Source organism: Felis catus, chromosome B1 (genome assembly GCF_018350175.1).
Source record: "Felis catus isolate Fca126 chromosome B1, F.catus_Fca126_mat1.0, whole genome shotgun sequence".
Lineage (NCBI taxonomy): Eukaryota > Metazoa > Chordata > Mammalia > Carnivora > Felidae > Felis > Felis catus.
The window spans coordinates 167,424,006-167,436,930 of NC_058371.1; the positions used below are offsets into that span (position 1 = coordinate 167,424,006).

The 12,925-nt window shown below is 36.2% G+C and overlaps 1 long non-coding RNA gene across 3 annotated transcripts in view; it reads right to left on the reverse strand.

Annotated features, from left to right (window-relative positions):
* Positions 1–1,723, reverse strand: part of LOC109499460 — a 111,986-nt gene extending 110,263 nt beyond the window's left edge. Inside the window, exon 1 of one of the 3 annotated variants that reach the window (XR_006597122.1) lies at positions 1,399–1,723. This is a non-coding gene — a long non-coding RNA (uncharacterized LOC109499460). The other 2 variants (XR_002741532.2, XR_006597121.1) reach the window with 2 other exon arrangements.
* Positions 1,724–12,925: the final 11,202 nt, after the last annotated feature.

The window sequence follows — 12,925 nt, forward strand, 5'->3', positions numbered from 1 at the left end:
TTAACTGGTTCCTACATGTTTAGTTGCTTTTATTATTTTTAAATTTTTTATGTTTATTTATTTTTGAGAGAGAGGCACATAGTGAGTGGGGGAAGGCCAGAGAGGGAGGGAAACACAGAATCTGAAGTAGGCTCCAGGTTCTGAGCTGTCAGCACAGAGCCCAACGTGGGGCTCGAACTCATGAACTGCAAGATCATGACCTGAGCCAAAGTCGGAGGCTTAACCAACTGAGCTATGCAGGTGGCCTCTGTTTAAGTTGCTTTTAAAATGTTAGTTTGCTGTTAGTCTTGATAAGTAATGAGAATATGGGTACATTTCTTAATGTTGTGAATACCTATTTACATATATGTAAAATGTGATATAGGAAGTGTTTTTGAAGCTCAAATAATATAGACAAAAATATATCAGAATTACCATAAAATGTATCATTTGATATAGTTATTTTAACACATTTATTGGAGTGAATTTTCATAAATTCTATTCAAATAGTTCTCACATGCAATCTTCCATTCATTCAATAAGTATTTATTGCATACTTGCTACATATCAAAATATCCTAGGGATAGAGCACTGAAGAAAATGAATATTCCATGACCTTTTAAGGTTTACATTCTAGTGTGTATATATGGGAAATGAGGAGACAGACAAGAAGAAAACATCTACCATATGTATTTGTTTTCTATTGCTGCTATAACAAATGATCACAAATGTAGTGGCTGAAAACAACACCAATTCATTACCTTATCATTCTTATGGTTAAAATTTCAACACTGATCTCCCAAGGCTAAGACCAAGGTGTTAGCTGAGCTTCATTCCTTTCTAGAAGTTCTAGGAATCAGTTTCCTTGTCTTTCCCTACTTCTAGAACCTTCTCACATGGAACCCTTCCTCAATCTTCAAAGCCAACAATGTTCTGATCATCTTTTCATAGTCCTATCTCCTTCTGACTACAGCAAAGAAAGGTTCTCTTTGCTCTTAAGGACCTATGGTATTAGACAGTATTTACTCAATCCAACAAAATCTCCTCAACTCAAGGTCCTTAATGTAATCACATCTGCAAAGTCCCTTTTGCCATGTAAGGTAACATGTCCACAGATTGTGAGGATTAGGACATGGACATCTCTAGGGACATGATTCCACCAACCTCACCTCATCAGCAAATGAAGAGGGCTATGAAGAAAAATAAAGCAAAGTGAAAGTAGCTTGAGAACAATGGGGCCATATTGTTTTTTTTTTGTTTTCCTCTCTCTGTCTCTCTCATGGGATCATCTGAAATGCCAGACTAGCACTTTTGATTTATTTTAAATTTATTTTAAATATAACAGAAAATATGATAAAACTTTATCAAAATCTCAAGTATAGACTTGTGGCAATCAGTGCCTATAGCTCCATCACCTACCTTTAGCTGAAACCTGTACCTTTTCCTGTAGACTTGCCACGGTGGCCATTCTACAATGGAACTCCAACACACTTTTGTCATCTTCAGGTCATCACCACCTTTTCATCACAAAGCAGTCTCCTGCACACTTAGGGAGCAATCTGCTGTGGTGGCCACCTGCCAGAAAAACAAAGTCTCTGCAATACTTACCGGCCATTTATTCAGATCTTCTTCAAAACACAGCAACAAACCCTTTCCAAATCAGCATGAGGCATTGGAAAAATTCCTTAATTACTGTTGCTAGACATTACCATGTTTCTCCCTTTTTCCTTCATTGTTTGCTCTCTTATTTAGAATATTGTCATGTGTCTTTGGTTTCTAATGATCTTTCACCCCCTAACCCAAGCACCCCCTAACCCAAAACCCTACAGTTTTGCTCTCTAATATAGTAAACCTGTTTTACACTATTAATAGCTAGAGTTATATTATATCACATATGACTGGTCACCATTAGGGAATTAGGAGGTATCACCAATGTAATTCCCAAGATAGCTGAAGCTTAATTCCTCATATACCTAATGTTTTTAATCAATAATTTAATTTAAAAAGTATAAATGCAGTACATATTTTCTGTAAATAGAAAATATTGAAAATACTTACCTTTTTCTTGAATTAAGAACATTATTGCAGCCATTAATTACCATATTATACTGTAATGGAATGGGGTTCCCCCCCCTTCTCTATAGTTTAATTTATTTGCTGATAGGTTATTACCTACCTGAGTTTTATAATCTGATTTCTAATCTGGCATCTGAATGAATATACAAATGTATCAAATAGTTTGAAAGCCCCAAGAAAATAAACAGAAAAACAGCCTTAGAGCTCCCATACATAGTGTATGAACTTGAATGTACCTAGCTTTCTACTGTGAAAAGTGGAGTTTTATTATTTCATATTAGTTTTCTTATTAAAATGTAGCTTCCCAGCTTCTACATTTACTCCTCTTGCAGCATTAACCTGAACTGGTTATTTTGTTATTGGGATGCATACTATGTGAATAAATGAACTCACCCACACTGCTGCTTTCCTACAGGGATACAAAAATAGTCTCTGCCCAGAAGAAAAGCTCCCTCTACCAAAAATGGAGTTAGTGGTCATGGGGTGGAGGGACTAAGGAACTGGCAGATTTGGGAAAGAACTGAAGAGCACAGACCATGTGATAAGGACCAGTATGGAAAAACTAAACTGAATTTAACTGATCCTAAATTCTAAATGTTTGGATCAGTCTCCCTAAATTGTTTAATCATTTCAAGATCAATTACAGAAATAATGGCAATTTAGAAGTTAAATTTTAAAAACAATTTCAAAGGAAAACTGGCAAGTGACATGAAACTTCCTTCAAACCTTTGCAATACAATGTGCCAAGTTGGCAACATGATTTACAAGGTGTTAAGTGAGCTGTGGGATGTTGACGTTCTGTAAACTACTCCGTCTAGGTGTTGTCTTATCCCTGGCCCATCTACCACTTAGCCCCACTTTCTGGAATGCTTCTTACTTCCCTTTACTCAATAACCAGCATAAGCCCCACTCGCGTTTGCCCTAGTGTATTTTTTTTTAATTTTTTTTTCAACGTTTATTTATTTTTGGGACAGAGAGAGACAGAGCATGAACGGGGGAGGGGCAGAGAGAGAGGGAGACACAGAATCGGAAACAGGCTCCAGGCTCTGAGCCATCAGCCCAGAGCCCGACGCGGGGCTCGAACTCACGGACCGCGAGATCGTGACCTGGCTGAAGTCAGACGCTTAACCGACTGCGCCACCCAGGCGCCCCACCCTAGTGTATTTTTTCTAAGAAACCTCACTGATTCATCACCCTGCTCTTATCACAATATGATTGTCCAGCCATTTGTCTGTATTCCCTTCTGGAATGTGAGCTCCATAAGGGCAGGCATAGTATCATTTCTTTGTTGTTATAGAAGGAATAAGCAGTCACCCAGCAACTGGCACCCATTATATTCTCAAACACAGTTTTTGACAAAATGAACAGTGTGATAAATGTCTATTCTCTTGCTCAAAATTGGACTTGGCCTTACAATGAGCTACAGACCTCTCAGCAAGAACAGGAGATTTTTTGAAAGCTGTGGTATCTGTTTTGAGAAGTCCCTCTGACCATGTTTCCAAGATTTTTATTCCTATCATAATTTCCAATGTCAAGAAAAATTTTGAGACTTTGAAATGAGTAAAACAGGAGCTTTTTTTTATCATCTTTGAGCTACTTTATAGATTTTTACATATTTTATATACATAAAATACATATTTATAGAATTTTATATATTAAATATATATAATATATAATATATAATATATAAAAACATATAAAATATATTTACATATTTTAGTTGAGCTATCTAAATAATTTTTTAATGCATTCAACATTCCTGATGGCCTAGAATGTGTGTGTTATTTAAGTTCCTTTGAACTGAGGGTCTGGTTCAAGATAGCAATGTAGGAAGACCTTGAACTCATCTCCTCCATAGACACATCAGATTTTACCTATTTATAGAACAATTCCTCCCAAAGAACTGAGGGCTAACTGAACAGCTACCAAACAACCAAAGATGGAGAAGACTGCAAGAACAGCAACACACAGACACAGCAACAAGAGAACCCCCAATCCTCAATGCTGAGAATGGCAGGGATGGTAGTGAGGGACCGGGAATGGATCCTTCTCTCCTTGGGCACAGAAAAAAAGCCATGGTTTAAAAGGGCAACTAGCATGGGGCACCTGGGTGGCTCAGTCAGTTAAGCTTCCGACTTTGGCTCGGGTCATAATCTCCTGGTTCCTGAGTTTGAGCCCCGCTTCGGGATCTGTGCTGACAGCTAGGAGCCTGGAGCCTGCTTCGGATTCTGTCTTCCTCTTTCTCTGCCCCTCCCCCACTCATTCTCTCCCTCCCTCCCTCCCTCTCTCTCTCAAAAATAAACATTACTTTTTTTCATTGCCTTAAATAAATAAATAAATAAATAAATAAATAAATAAATAAAATGTGAGTGGCATATAAAAGAGACAACACTAGTAAATGCCAGGCATTAGAGGAGCTGTGGGAAAGTTCTCCAGGTCAGAGGGACTGGAGAATTACGTGGTTTACTTTCCTACCCCACCTTAAAAAGCCTAGGTTGCCGCAGGGTCTGGACACTATGTAATGGGTGAGTCCTGTCATCTTAGTGAGCTCATGACTTCAGTGAGCTCATATCCACAAGCCCACGCCAGCCTTACTTGTGCTGGAGCACAGAAAAAGAAGCCAGGATTTAAAAGGGCCAAGGAGCTGTAGGAACATTCTCTCCCATCCACTGAAAAGCCCAAATAGGAACGGGGTCTAGGTGCCATAAGGGGCAGGTTCTGATGCCACAATTAGTGGGTTGCAGTATCATAACTGGTGGTAAGTTACAGAAAGCTTGCAACCTCAGCAAGGCCAGGGTCCCCAATGCCACCAGGCCTCTCCGTACTGGGACACGGAAGTAAAGCTGCAGTTTAAAAGGGATGGGAAACTGCTGAACACTCTGCCCCTCTTCACCTTAAAAGTCCAAATGGGAAGAGGGTCTGGACACTTAAGGGGCAGGTCCAGCAGTCGTAACTGGTGGGTCCAGTTATCACAGGGAGCTTACAACCTCATCAAGCTCAGTAGCCTCAAGCATGGTGGGGCACAGAAAAAAACAAAAACAAAAACAAAAATAAAAAATAATGGTTTAAAATGGCTGAAAAACTGCAGTTTTCTCTCCACCCTCCACCTTAAAAGCCCAGAAGGGAGCAGAGTCGGTTCACAGTGAACATGTGACCTCAGCAAGCCCCAGATCCGTAAGCCCATCTCAGCAACAATATGGTACTAGGGCATGGAAAACAAGCCATGGTTTTGTGGGTTTCTTTTGCTTTTATTTTTATTACTTTTTAAAAAGTAAATTCTTATATTCCACTTAGTTAATGTGCAGTGTAGTATTAGTTTCAGGTGTACAATATAGTGATTTAATACTTCCATACAATACCTGATGCTCATCACAACAAGTGCACTGCGAGCCTGTAACTTGGTTCCCCCCCTCTGTTTTCCATTTGCTCATTTGTTTTGTTTCTTAAATTCCACATATGAGTGAAATCCTATGCTGTTTGTCTTTCTCTGACTAACTTATTTTGCTTGGCGTAGTACTCTCTAGCTCCAAACATGTCATTGTAAAAGGCAAGATTTCATTCTTAATAGCTGAGTAATATTCCATCATTACACACACACACACACACACACACACACACACACACACACACATCACCTTTTCTTTATCTATTCATCAGTGAATGGACACTAGGGCTTTTCCATAATTTGGCTAATGTAGATAGTGCTGCTGTAAACATCAGGGTGCACATATCCCTTTAAAATAGTATTTTTGTATTCTTTGGGTAAATACATAATAGTGCAATTGTTGCATCATAGGGTGGTTCTATTTTTAACTTTCTGAGTAACCTCCATGCTGTTTTCTACAGTAGCTGCAACAGTTTACATTGCCACCAACAGTGTAAGAGGGTTCCACTTTTTCTACATCCTTGTCAATACCTGTTGCTTTTTGTGGTCTTGATTTTAGCAATTCTGACAGGTGTAAGGTGATATCACATTGTAGTTTTGATTTGTATTTCCCTAATCAGGATGTTGAACATCTTTTCATGTGTTTGTTGGCCATCTGTATGTCTTCTTTGGAAAAATGTCTTCTGCCCATTTTTTAAATTGAATTATTCATTATTCAAGTCTTGAGTTTTATAAGTTCTTTATATATTTTGGATACTAACCCTTTCTCAGAAATGTCATTTGCAAATATCTTCTCCCATTCTGTAGCTTGCCTTTCAGTTTTGTTGATTGTTTCCTTTGTTGTGCAAAAGCTTTTTATCTTGATGAGGTCCCAATAGGTCATTTTTGCTCTTGTCTCCCTAACCTCAGGAGACATAGAAAGAAGTTGCTACAGTAGGTGTCAGAGAGGTTACTGCTGACTTTCTCCAGGATATTTATGGTTTCAGGTCTCACATTTAGGTCTTTAACCCATTTTGAATTTATTTTTGTGAATGGTGTAAGAAAGTCGTCCAGTTTATTCTTCTGCATGTTGCAGTCCAATTTTCCCAACATTATTTGTTGTAAAGACTGTCTTTTTCTCATTGGATATTCTTTCCTGATTTGTCAAAGATGAATAGCTCATATAGTTGTTTGTTCATTTCTGGGTTTTCTATCCTATTCCATTAATCTGTATGTCTACTTTTGTGCCAGTACCACACTGTTTGATCACTATAGTTTTGTAATATAACTTGAAGTCCAGAATTATGATGCATCCAGCTTAGCTTTGCTTTTTCAATATTGCTATGGCTATTTGGGGTCTTTTGTGGTTCACAGAAATTTAAGGATTGCTTGCTCTATCTCCATGAAAAGTGTTGGTGGTATTGTAATAGTGATTGCATTAAATGTGTATATTATTTGGGTTGGTATAGATATTTTAGCAATATTTGTTCCAGTCCATGAGCAAGGAATATTTTTTCCATTTCTTTGTCTCATTTCTTTCATCAGTTTCTTTCATCAGTGATTTATAGTTGTTGGAGTATAGGCCTTTCACCTCTTTGGTTAGGTTTATTCCTAGGTAATTTTATTATTTTTGGAGCAATTTTAAATAGGATTTATTCCTTGATTCCTCTTTCTGCTGTTTCATTATTGGTATATAGACATACATATTTCTGGACATTGATTTTGTCCCCTGAGACTTTACTGAATTCATTTTTCAGTTCTAGCAATTTTTGGTGAAGTCTTTTGGGTTTTCTATACAGAGTATCATGTCATCTGAAAATAATGAAAGTTTTACCTCTTTGCTGATTCAGATGGCTTTTATTTCTTTTTTGTCTCATTGTTGCAGTTGAGACTTCTAGTACTATGTTAAATAATACTATTTGGTATTTCCTTCATTTTCTACTTTTTAGAATACTTTGAGAAGAATGTATATTAACTCTTCTTTAAATGTTTGGTAGAATTTGTCTGTGAAGCCATCTGACCCTGGACTCTTGTTTGTTGGGAATTTTTGATTACTGATTCAATTTCTTTGTGGTTATTGGCCTGTTCAAGTTTTCCATTTCTTCTTGTTTCAGTTTTGGTGTTTATATGTTTCCAGGAATTTGCCAATTTCTTCCAGATTGTCCAATTTGTTGGCATATAGCTTTTCATAATATTCTCTTATAATTGTATTTCTGTGGTGTTGGTTCTTATTTCTGCTCTCTCATTTGTGATTTCATTTATTTGGATCCTTTGTCTTTTCTTTTTGATAAGTTTGGCTAGAGGTTTATTGATTTTATTAATTTTTTCAAACAAACTCCTGGATTCATTGATCTGTTTTAGTGTGTGGTTTTGTTTATTTGTTGCTGTTGTTTTAGTTTCTGTATATTTAATTCTGCTCTAATATTTATATTGGGTTTAGTTTTAGTTTGTTGTTTTTTTTCCTGGCTTCTTTAGGTGTAAAGTTAAAGATTAGGTTGTTTGATATTTTTCTTGCTTCTTGAGTAGGTCTGTATTGCTATATGCATCCCTCTTAGGACTGCTTTTGCAACGTCCTGAAGGTTTTTTACCATTATATTTTCATTTTCATTGGCTTCCATGTTTTTTTTTCCATATCTTCTTTGATTTCTGATTGGCCCACTTATTGTTTAGTAGCATATAGTTTAACCTCCATATATTTGTGACTTTTCCAGATTTCTTCTTGTGGTTGACTTCTAGTTTCATAGTTTTGTGGTCAGAAAAAGTACTTGGTAGGATTTTAATCTTTTTGTATTTGTTGAGGCCTGTTTTGTGACCTAGTATGTGATCTATTCTGGAGAATGTTCTATGTGTACTTGTGAAGAATGTGTATTCTTCTGTTTAGGATGCAATGTTCTGAATATATCTGTAAAGTCCATCTGTTCCACTATGTCATTCAAAGCCATTGTTTCCTTAGTGATTTTTCTGTTTAGAGGATCTCTCCATTGATGTAAGAGCAGTGTTGAAGTCCCCTACTATTATTGTGTTATTATCAGTTAGTTCCTTTATGTATGTTAATTGTTTTAGATATTTGACTGCTCACATGTTGGGTGCATAAATATTTACAATTGTTAGATCTTCTTGCTGGATTCCCCCCTTTATGATTATGTAGTTCCCTTCATCTCTTGTACAGTCTTTGTTTGAAATTCTAGTTTGTCCAATATAAGTATTGCTACTCCAGCTTTCTTCTGACATCCATTTGCATGAAAAAAATATTTCTCTACCTCCTCACTTTCAATTTACAGGTGACTTTAGATCTAAAATGAGACTCTTGTAGGCAGCATATAGATGGGTCTGTTTTTTTAATCCATTCTGACACTCAATGTCTTTTGGCTGGAGCATTTAGTCCATTTATATCTGAAGTAATTATTGACATATACATATTCACTGCCATATTATCACTTGTTTTGTTGTTGTTTCTGGATATCTTCTTTGATACTTTCCTTCTAAGGTCAAGAACAGGACAAGAGGCCCACAAGAGGGCCTCTCTCAAGAGGCCCTATGTTTTCATTCAACATAGGACTGGAAGTCCTAGCCACAGCAATAAGACAAGAAAAAGTTATGAGAGGCAACCATACTGGCAAAGAAGTTTAATTGTAATTATTTGCAGATAACAAGATACTATACATAGAAAAATCCTCAAGACTCAAAAAACTGTTAGAGGTGATAAATTCAGTAACATTGAAAGAGACAAAATTAATACTCAGAAATAAGTAGCAATTCTTATACTAACAACCAAATTGCAGAAAGAGAATTTTAAAAACAATACCACTTACAACTTCACCAAAAAGAATAAAATACCTAGGAATAAATTTAACCAAATAGGTGAAAGACCTATACTCTGAAAATTATAAGACACTGATGAAAGAAACTGAAGATTACCCAAAGAAATGGAAAGATATTCTATACTCATGGAATGGAGAAATTAATATTGTAAAAATGCCCATATTACCCGAGCAAATACAGATTCAATGCAATCCCTATCAAAATACCAATAGCATTTTTCACAAATCTAGAATACTAAAATTTATATGGAATCACAGAAGACCCTGGAGGTCTCACAATTCCATATTTCAAGGTATACTATAAAGTCATAGTAATCAAAATAACATGGTATTGACACAAAAATAGACACATGAATCAATGAAAACAGAATACAAACCGGAAATAAACCCATATTTATAGGGTCAATTAATCTATAACAAAGGAAGCAAGAATATACAATGGAAGAAAAGAAAGTGAATCAATGAAAACAGAATACAAACCCAGAAATAAACCCATATTTATAGGGTCAATTAATCTATAACAAAGGAAGCAAGAATATACAATGGAAGAAAAGAAAGTATTTTCAATAAATGATGTTGGGAAAATCGGACAGCTATATGTAAAAAAAAAAAATGAAATTGGACTACTTTCTAATCTGATACATAAAGATAAAGTCAAAATAGATTAAAGACCTAAACATGAGACCTGAAACCATAAAAATCCTAGAAGAGAACATAGGCAGTAATGTCTCTGACATTGGCCATAGCAATATTTCTGGGTATTTTTCCTAAGGCAAGGGAAACAAAAGCAATAATAAACTATTGGGATTATATCAAAATAAAAACCTTTTGTAAAACAAAGGAAATAATCAAGAAAACAAAAAGAGAACCTACTGAATGAGAGGAGATATTTGCAAATGATGTCTGAGAAACAGTTTATATCCAAAATAATAAAGAACTTATACAACTCAACACCAAAGGGGTACCTGGGAGGCTCAGTCAGGTAAGTGACTGACTCTTGATTTCAGCCCAGGTCATGATCTCACAGTCATGAGATTAAGCCCCACATTGGGCTCCACACTGAATGTGCAGCCTGCTTAAGATTCTCTCTCTCACTCTGCCTCTGCCCCTTTCCCACTCACACTCACTCTCAAAAAAAATAAAGTTTAAATTTAAATTAATTAATTAATTAATTAATAAGAAAACACTACAAAAAACAGATAACCTGACCAATAAATGGGAAGAGGAACTGATTAGACATTTTTCCAATTAAGACATGCAGATTGCCAACAAACATATGCAAAGATGCTCAACATGACTCATCATCAGGGAAATGCAAATCAAAGCCACAATGAGATGTCACCTCACACCTGTCACAATGGCTAAAATCAAGAGGATATGAAACAAGTGCTGGTGAGGATGTAGAGAAAAAGGAACTCTCATGAACTGTTGGTGGGAATGTACATTGGTGCAGCCATCGTGGAAGTTCCTCAAAAATTAAAAATATAGGGGCGCCTGGGTGGCGCAGTCGGTTAAGCGTCCGACTTCAGCCAGGTCACGATCTCGCAGTCCGGGAGTTCGAGCCCCGCGTCAGGCTCTGGGCTGATGGCTCAGAGCCTGGAGCCTGTTTCCGATTCTGTGTCTCCCTCTCTCTCTGCCCCTCCCCCGTTCATGCTCTGTCTCTCTCTGTCCCAGAAATAAATAAACGTTGAAAAAAAATTAAAAAAAATTAAAAATATAAATATCATAAGATCTAATAGTTCCACTATTGGATATTTACCCAGGGAAAATGAAAACACTAACTTGAAAAGACATATGTATCCCTATGTTTATTGCCACATTATTTACAAGAGCCAACACATGGAAGTAACCCTAGTGTGCATCAATAACAAAAATATAAAGAAGATGTAGTGTGTATGTATATACATATATACACACACACACAATAGACTATAACACACCCATGAAAAGGATGAGATAGTGACATTTGAGACAACATGAATGGACCTAAAGGGTCTAGGTGAAATAAGTCAGACAAAGATAAATACCATATGATTCCACTCATAAATAGAATCATAAATAAATACACAGAATCAGAACTATAAATACAGAAAAGTGATGGTTTCCAGAGGGGACAGAGATGCGGGGTTGGGCAAAATGAGTGCAGGGAAGAGGGAGATACAGGCCTTCAGTTATGAAATAAGTAAGTCATGGGAATAAAAAGAAGAGTCTAAGGAATAGTCAATGACACTGTAATAGCAATATAACAAGACAGATGATAGCTACATTTGTGAACATAATGTATAAACATGTATAATTATATAAATCAGTAAGTTTTACATCTGAAACTAATGTAATATTATGTGACAGTGATAACACACACGCACACACACACACACACACACACACACACACAAATTCCTTTGAATTACTAAGTCTGTCATTAATAAACTTGACATACTTATTTTATATTTATATGAGCTTGATGATTTTATTGTTTAAAAACTTATCCCCTCTTTTCCCCAAAGATTTATAATAAAACTTCCATATTTTATGACTGGAAGTTTTTATACACAAACTGCAATAACCATTTTGGTGGTTTTGATGGTTCTCTTTTAAAAGTGTCTTTTAACATCTGTAAAGAAATAAACTTTTAACTCTTTAAGAAAATCTATTCAACTCCAACCAACTCATAGGCCAAAAAATTATAAATGTATCATAAAACAACTTTTTATGGGTGTCACATAATGCTGATAAAAAAGAAAACAAAACAAAAATAAACAAAACACAACCATGAAACTGACAAGACAAGCCTCTCCTATCATTCTCGGCTTATTCCTCATAGCAGTGACAAAATCACCTTCCTTAACAGACAACACCAGGTGAGGCACACGTTTCTTAGTGACAAAAATGGTATTTAATGTTTCATCTTTTAATGTTTGTTTATTTATTTTGAGATAGAGAGAGAGAGAGAGAGAGACAAAGGATGAGCACAGGAGGGACAGAGAGAGAGGGACAGAGAGAATCCTAAGCAGGCTCCTCACTCATGATGATGAGATCACGACCTGCACCAAAATCAAGAGTTGGATGCTTAACCAACTGATCCACCCAGGCGCCCCTAATGTTTCATTTTTAAAAGGAACATTAATAACACAGTTTCATAAAAATAAATGAAAGTGAAGATGTATGGCAACATCAGTTTACAACTTCCTTCTGTTTAATATTACTGCATATTTTAAATTGAAGAGTATTTTACTCATCATCATGAAATGTTTAATTTATATGAAACTTCATTGAAAAGAGTACCTCTGGGGAAGCAACAATTTATTCTGGGCTATGTACACCTATTTTGAATAAAGTATTCAGTTCACAGAGGACTTTGTTGCAAGCATAATTCACAATTGAGCTTAAAATGATCCAGCTCTATTCTAAATAAATAAATTACATATACTTCTCAGGTAACACAAATGGAATTATTCCCAGCCCCTGATTGATCTCCAATTCCTATCAATTCTATTATCATATATTATTTGAATACACTTTCCAACTGATTTCAACTGGTCACTTCCTATTCAAGAACCTCCTTGTCCTTGCCCAGATCACAGCGGTAATCTCTGATCTGGCCTCCCTAGCTGTCTGTTCATCATGCTTTGCAATCCAGCCGGGAAGAGATCACTTCATTTGACTCAGCAGTTTCTACATTTTC